Source organism: Benincasa hispida, chromosome 9 (assembly GCF_027475165.1).
Source record: "Benincasa hispida cultivar pf3 chromosome 9, pf3_genome.v1.1, whole genome shotgun sequence".
Taxonomy (NCBI): Eukaryota; Viridiplantae; Streptophyta; class Magnoliopsida; order Cucurbitales; family Cucurbitaceae; genus Benincasa; species Benincasa hispida.
The window spans coordinates 98,678,918-98,687,553 of record NC_143486.1 but is presented as its reverse complement, the minus strand read 5'-3'; positions in this window follow the sequence as shown (position 1 = coordinate 98,687,553).

Sequence of the window (8,636 nt, the reverse complement as noted above, 5' to 3'; positions counted from 1 at the left end):
AAGCATGGTTGGAAATAACACGAAAAATCGTATGAAAATGAGTGGTCATTTAGTTATAATGGAGTTGTATCGATAAAGATATGACTAACAAAATTATCCTTCGTGCTAAAAAAGTGTGTGATCGCTGACATTAGCATATACGATCGCTTACATCAGCACATGCGATTGCTGACATCAGTGTATGTGATCGCTTACATCAGCATACCGATCGTTTAGTTTTCATTATTCAATTTTGTTTTGGTCATATCTTAACCATATATGTACTACCCACGTCTCTTTTGCTTTTCACTTTCAACAATAACAAAATGAAAATTCAAAGTCATTGAAAATTAAAGATGCTTCAATATTTTGCTTACTTTATAAGCATGGTTAGAAAGAACATGAAAAATTGTATGAAAATGAGTGGTCATTTAGTTAAAATAGAGTTGTATCGACAAAAACAAAATTATCGTTTGCGCTAAAAAAGTGCACAATCGCTGACATTAGCGTATGTGATCGCGTACATCAGTATATGCGATTGTTGACATCAATGTATGCGATCACTTACATCAACATACGTGATCGGTTAGTTTTCATTCTGCAATTTTGTTTTGGTCATATCTTAACCATGCATATAAACTGAATAAAAACTTAAATAATATTTGACTTTATTACTTTAAAAGTAAATTTTATCTAAGCTTAAATTTTATAGTGCCATTTATCTTCGTTATTATTTTTAGCATTTTGCTCAATCTATAAGCATAATCGTAAGAACACGAAAAAAACGTATGAAAATGAGTAGTCATTTAGCTTAAACGAAGTTGTATCGATGAAAATATAACAAAAACAAAATTGTAAAGCGATCGCGCTCCATGATGTCAACGATCATCCACCATGATGTAAGTGATCGCTCACTACGATGTCAGCGATCGCCCACCATGAAGTCAATGATCGCCCACCTTTTCTGCACGAACAATAATTTTGTTCTTATCATATCTTCGTTGTTACAACTCTCTTTTAGCTAAATGATCACTTATTTTTATACGTATTTTATGTTCTTTCCAATTATATTTGTATATCAAGCAAAATGCTAAAAATAATTAATATAAATGGCATTATAACATTTAAACTTAGATAAAATTTACTCTTGGAGTAATAAAGTCAAAGATTATTTAATTGTTCATTCAGTTTACATGCATGGTTGGAAAGAACACGAAAAAACGTATGAAAACAAATGGTAATTTAGCAAAAACGGAGTTGTATCAACAAAGATATAACTAAAACAAAATTGCAAAACGAAAATTAAGTGATCGCATATGTTGATGCCAGTGATCGCACCCTTTTTCTGCACAAATGATAAATTTATTTTTAACATATCTTTATGGATATCTTTAGTTTTAAATGATTTTGAATTTTCATTTTGTTGTTTGAGGGGAAGGGCAATACAAGGAAAGAAATTATATAATAAAAGTAAAAATGGTATTGCACATCTAAAAAAGGGTTGACAACAAACCAATTTTTAGAAAGAGGTCTAAGTTTTTTTTAGGGAAAATTATACGGACGACCCAATTTTAGGGTCCAAAATGTCAAATGACCAATTTTTAAAAAATAATGTCAATTGACCCTCTGCTTATGGGATGATATTACAAAAATGCCCCTCTAGTATATAGCGCTTAAACTCAATGGTCGTCCCACTCCGCTCAAAATTAGGGAAAACAAATTTTTGTACGTGCAAGTGTTGTTCATCTCGCTCTGCAAAATGATCACTGTCGTAATCGAAGTTCTCTACTAGGTTAGTGAATTTAATTTTTGTCTTCCATATTGTGTTGCGTCTGTTTAGGTTGGTCTCATTTGATCGGTTGTCACATTCATAACTGGTATCGCATCGATCTTTATTTTGGGTTTCGATGTGTTCTGCATTGGTTGAGGACGAAGAAGATATAGTTAGATGACAAGTTAGTAGATGAGTTTTGCGAGAGAAAGATGTGCTAGAGCGATTTGAGCTAAAGCGAGATGTGCTAGAGAGATTCGAGCTAAAGCGAGATGTGCTAGAGCGATTCGAGTTAAAGCGAGATGTGCTAGAGCGATTCGAACTAAAGCGAGATGTGCTAAAGCGATTCGAGCTAAAGCGAGATGTGCTAGAGAGATTCGAGCGAAAACGAGATGTGCTAGAGTGAGATGAGCGAAAGCAAGATGTGCTAGAGCGAGATGAGCAAGAGCGAGATGAGCGAGATTAGCGAGAGATAGCGAGAGCTAGCGAGATTAGCGAGACTTTTACAGTATATTTTGTTAGTGATTTTTTAGTATGGACCTGTTAACTGATAAATTGAATGTTCATTAAACAATGCATGAGTAATTTAAGATGTTGAAATCTTTGAAAATTCGTGAAGTTGATAGGTTTCTCGGGCAAGTAACTTTCCTGGTCCATTTTGCCAATGCCAACAAGATTGTAAAGCAGAAGCTCACCGAAAGGCAGTTAGAGATGTTCAAGAGAACAGTTTTTGGTCGATTCCTAGACAGTGAACTTGTATTCAACAACCCTCTAATCCACCATATGTTATTGAGGGAAGTGAAGAACTTAGGAATGGACTCAATCAGTTTCTTTGTCAGAGGAAAGGTCGTCAAATTTTCGAAGGACGACTTTTTGTTGATCACTGGTTTGTGACGGTCTTCTACGCAGTTGGACGGAATGAGGAGTCCTCACATGAACTTTTTACCAAGTACTTTGGTAGTCGGTTGGCCTTAGACGCATTCCACTTGCATTTGCTTGAAGAAGAATACAAAGAATTGGTATTTGAAAATGATGATGATGCAGTGAAAATTACCCTAGTATATTACACAGAGGTTGCAATGATGGGTAAAACAAGCAAAAGAATGTTGTGGATTGTACCCTATTTGAAGATGTTGAGGACATAGACTACTACAACTCTCTTGATTGGGGTATAATCATTTGACAGACGACATTCAACTCCCTGAAGATCGCATTTAATGACAAGGTTGGTCTATACAAGGAGAAGGTGAGGGGAAATAAAAATTATGTTGTGAAGTACTCGCTCCGTGGATTTTCCCAAGCATTCCAGGTAGATGTTCCTTAACCTAACTTTATCTTTGGTTTAACATTAACATAGTTATAAATTTTGAGTTGTTTGGATTTAGGTGTGGACGTAGGAGATCCTTTTTTCAATAGCAAGAAACGTTGCCACTCGAAAGAGCAAGGTAGCAATTTCTCGTATATTACGGTGGTCATGCTCCCACTCGATGTCATTCAAAACACTCGAGAGAGACATTTTTTAGTCTGAAAATGTAAGTGTAATTTATGTAGCCATAATATGTTTATTCGGTAGTTAAATGTACACTAACCATCTTACTGGGTTCCTTAATGCACACAAACGTCAAAGAGGGCTTTGTCATGTCCGAGGCCGAGAAGGAGTTTCGAGATGCCCTAATTGATAGACGGGCCGTAAGACAAGCACACTCCGACACCAAGAGTTCAAGGAGCTCTAGTAGTCCAAAAGTGACGGTGGTTCAGATAATAATGGTTCAGAAGGTGGGGAAGGTGAACAGGAGGGTAATTCAGAAGGTGGAGCGAGGGATGAAGAATCTGATGGGGACCAAAACATCCATCAGCCTACTTACACTCCTAGTGAGGATATGTTTCATAATGTGTTGGTGGTTGGTGATGTACGTCCTGAGTTTGAGGAGGAGTGTTCTGTCCTGGAGGATTCGGGCTGCAGGGAGGGAGCCAATGTTGAACCTGATGTATATGCCTACCTGCGGAGCATTGACAGCTCAATATCGAGCTTGGATGCCCGTGTATCGAACCTAGAGACGGACGTGAGAGACATGAAAGCACAATTGTCAACTATTTTGTCTCTATTACAGTCGATGAAAGGTTCCACGATGTCGACGAGGTCTCCCACTCCACAGATAGGCCAGGATGCCACTATATCCCCATCCTGACTGTACGTAGGTCACCTACCCCACCTGTACGTAGGTCACCTACTTCACCTCCACCTTCACCTAGGTCACCTACACCACTTCCACCTAAGTCACCTACCCCATCTCCACCTTCATCTGTACAGCTCGATATCATGACCTCCTCTAACATCCTACATCTCGATTCACAGGTATGATCATTATGTGATTCGAAAATTTCTTTCTTTATATTTGTTATTCAACATGTTCAGCATTTTGTTATATTTCTGTAGGTGGTCGAGAGTAGAAAAATAACACGTAAGAGGAAGGCCGTTGATAAGTACACACCTCCCATTGAACCAAAGAAGAAAATAACAAAAGAGAAGGAAGTTAAGGTTCAACTTCCTTTGGATCGTCCAAATATTAAGTACCCTCTCCCTAGGGTACCTACGATGCAGTTTAAAGCGACGATCCAATACTTCTTGGAGCATGAGGTTCCAACGGCTATATTGAAGGAAATGGTGAACTGGATTGGCGATGAGAATATGGACAACGAGGTTCGAGAAAATGTAGTTCAACCATTATCCAAAACTTTTTTCCAGGAGTTGACTGAACCAAGTTCATGGGTTGAGTGTGACATAAGTTTACGATCCTTTTCCTTTTTACCAAGTACATACAGTTATAAACCCTTTCCTAATGTATATCTTGTTCTAGATGCAGACCCTAAATATCATTTTTGAGTTCATGAAAGAAAAATTCTATAGGTGACCAGACATGTGTATGGTTCGCTTCACTATTTTGCCAATTGGAATAATGGTAACCATTTACTGCACTTTTGAATAGGAATACTTTGGTTGACTATTATGTGTTTTAATATTCTTTTCATTGTGTAGAGTCATCTAAATTCTCGAGATGGGGTCTACAAACATATTAAGAACAAGTCGACCTTGGATGGTGTTGTAGCATGGGTAGATGAGACGTTACCGGATTATATCATGGGTAAATTTGATGTCAAGTGGTCAGATGTGGACTTCGTATACACGACAACAAATATTGATCAACATTGGATGTTGATAGCATTGGATATGAGCGGCCAGTTGTTCGTATTTGATTCACTGCCTTCCATGACATCGAAGAAGAAGCTGAAGTCTTTCCTTGAACCGTTGACTTATACCCTACCTTCGCTTCTTCACTACTGTGACCTGAAACATTCGAAGCTGGACATCGAAACATCTCATTGGAAGATAGCCCGACCTACCTCTACGAATACACAGCACAGGTTGTTAGATTGTGGAATTTTTGTTGTAAAATTCTTAGAACATTTAGTGACTGGTAGTGACCCATCTGTAATAACTCAGGATAAGATGATTGACTATAGGATGCAATTGGCATGTCAATTGTGGACGAACACTCCATATTATTGACGTACATGTATATTATGTATATTATTGATGTAATTTAGATTTTACTAACATGTTATTTAAATTGTTAGTGTAGAACTACCATGAATACAGAAGATTCATTCATGAATAGCGAACAAGTTAAATTAAACTTAAATAAGTGAGACATCTGAAGGGGTTCATTAAGCCAACAAGTTAAATTAAATTATAAGTAATCAGAATTTAATTTAAGTTTAATTTAAGTAATCAAAATTTAAAAGGGATTAAATTAATTTAAATTAAACTTATAAAAGGGATTAAATTGTTAGTGTAGAACTACCATGAATATAGAAGAAGATTCATTCATGAATAGCCAACAAGTTAAATTAAACTTAGATAAGCGAGACATCTGAAAGGATTCATTAATTACACTTATAAAAGGGTTTCATTGCCAACAAGTTAAATTAAAAGCGAGATCGAGATGTGCTAGAGCGAGATGAGCGAAAGCAAGATGCGCGAGAGCGAGAAGTTTCCAGAATGGTTCAAGAATAGCCAAACTCTAGTAATCAAACTTATAAAGCGAGATATCTGAAGAGATTTATGAAAAAACAAACTCTAGTAATCAAACTCATAAGCGAGACATTAGAAGTTTCCAGAATGACAAGTGGCACATAAAAAATTACAGTTTTGAGGATTAAAGTGGCAGATAGAATGTTACAGTTACATAGACAAGTGGCGTTTAGACAATTACAAAGACAAGTGGCACATAGACAACTACAATCGACCGACATTTGAATCATTTGTATTAGAGTCACTGGGTATCCCGGTTGTCAGCGGTTCACTGCAGTTTTGCCGATTATGCCCATAGTTTCCACACCTACAACATTTTATTTGTCTGCGTTGTTCTCCTCTTGATGGTATTCTTTGTACTCTTCGCCGCCTGACCTGTACCACTTTTCTAGGAGGTTTAATATGCTTTTCCATATATCCCGAAGGTCTCTTCCATTCAGATATGTGACCGAGTGGATTTACAGACTCTACATAAGCAGCCATGAGGGAATCAACGCTATAGAATGGATTGCAAGACCATGGATGGGGATGTTTCTTTCTCGCGCAGCCACAATTGCATGCGAACATGGGATACCGAGTGAGTTAAATTCCTTGCATGTGCATTCCTTCGTATGGAGGTTCACAATATCGTCCAATCGATTGTCCCGCACATGGATCCTATAATAATCAATCGGCTCAACTCGATATCGTTTGCCTTTGTCACACTCAGTTGCTAATCGGTTTTCACAGTAGTCCGAGTGTGACGTCATTCGAGATGCCCAATAATTTCTCCATTCATAAAACCATGACTGGATGAGGCCTCGAACGTGTTCCAACAAGCACATTATGGGCAACTGTCGATATTCTTTGGTCAATGAATTGAAACACTCTACACTATTGGACGTCATGTTATCGTACTTCATTCTGTTTGGTAAACACGCGCCCACCTTTTAAAACCAATATCCTCCAAATATCTCGATACTGCACCATTTTGACGAGTACGTAGTTGGTTTCAGTGTGCTTGGAACTCTGACATGCGAAATACCCTGGCTGCATCCTTGAACATTCCAACAATCGTGCTGTCGTTAAAGTTTGAAAGAATATTATTTTCTAGGTGGTAGGTGCACAATCTATGAAATTCTGTGGAAAAAACTGCACGAATGACATTGCCAATAGATACCGCTCGATTGGATACAAACACCAAGTTAGGGGGTTCTCCAATGGCACACTTCAAGTTCGACATAAACCATTTCCAAGCTCGATCAGTTTCATTGTCCACTATGGCATATGCTAGTGGGTAAACTTGGTTGTTGCCATCCATGGAGAAGCCGACCAACTTCGTCCCTTTGTATTTTCCTTTCAGATGCGATCCATCAGCAATTATTATCGGCCGACAACTTGAAAAACCTCTAATACAAGGTTCTAATGCCATAAACATGTACTTGAAATGGACATCATTTTCAAGTTCGATTTCAAACCTTGTACCTAGATTCTCCATCTTTAACGCTTCACCATATGCATGTAGAACAACGTAAGACTCTTCTGAAGTACCCCTAACGAGAGCATAAACGGTTTTCCTTGCACGCTACGCCTTATCGTAACTTATGTTTACGCCGTACTCTCTCCTCATATCCTCGATAATATGACAAGGTTTATAAACACGTCCTATGCCTGTAAACTTGTCTTTGATTAGTTCACCAACTACAGCAGCCGTTGCTTGTCTATGGTCGTGATTTAAAATTTCAATAGAACATGTGTGCAGCCGCATATACTTCGTGATCTTAAATATGTCACCTTGGAATTTTAACGGCACGAAGGCTCCACTTACAATTATCCTCTATACATTTAACAGTGAACAAAGACTTAGTTGACTTCTTTACCTTATATTCAAAATTATTGTTTATGCACCTAATAGACAATCTCATTTTTAAATCACTCATACTCAAAAAAATTTGATCAATTTCAATATCTGTCTCGGATGAAGAGTTGCCAAGTATAATCAATTCCCCTCTACGACATGAAGACATGGAATTCAATCCTCCTGATCTCTCAGTAACAGCCATTGCAGGTCTATATACCTCTAAAGGACCACAATCCATAGAATTTAATCCTTCTGATCTCTCATTATCAACCACGAAAGGATCACGCTCTTCTGAAGGACCACAATCCATAAAATTCAAGCCATTACCAGGCACAGGTCTGTTACATTGAATTTCTCTTTCCAAGTCCACCGCACGAATGTTGTCATTGTCTATTGATAATATTGATGGTTGAGTGTTCATAGACAATGGAATATCACCCTCTTCTCGATTAGCTCATATGATGCCTCGTATTGTCTGTCTACATCTATACGATCATCACTTATATTCACATTTTTGTCGTGGTATGATTTTAGTGTTATATATATCTGAATTGTAGAAAGATCGTCCCGACAAAGAACGAAGTAAACATCACCATCATTTCATATGTAGTGTGGAGGGGCTTCAAAATCAAGTTTATATTTAACTCTCATAACAACATTAAACTCTGAGCAACTTACATTTACAATCCTGTAAACGTGAGCTTTAAGTTCTTCATACTTCAAGGTAATAGGCACAACGATTCCTGATAGCTCGCCTCCAACATACAAATTTTTGTTCTCATCCCAATGACCTCCGTATCGAATTAGTACACACTTTCGTGTCATCCTACAAAGCAAGAGAACATTTTTTTATTAAGCAGATAGTAATACACATAGATCTCTCTCGCTGTTGCTCCTAAGCCTCTTGCTCCATTGTCTCTCGCTCTCGCACTTCTCGCTGTCGCTCAATGTCG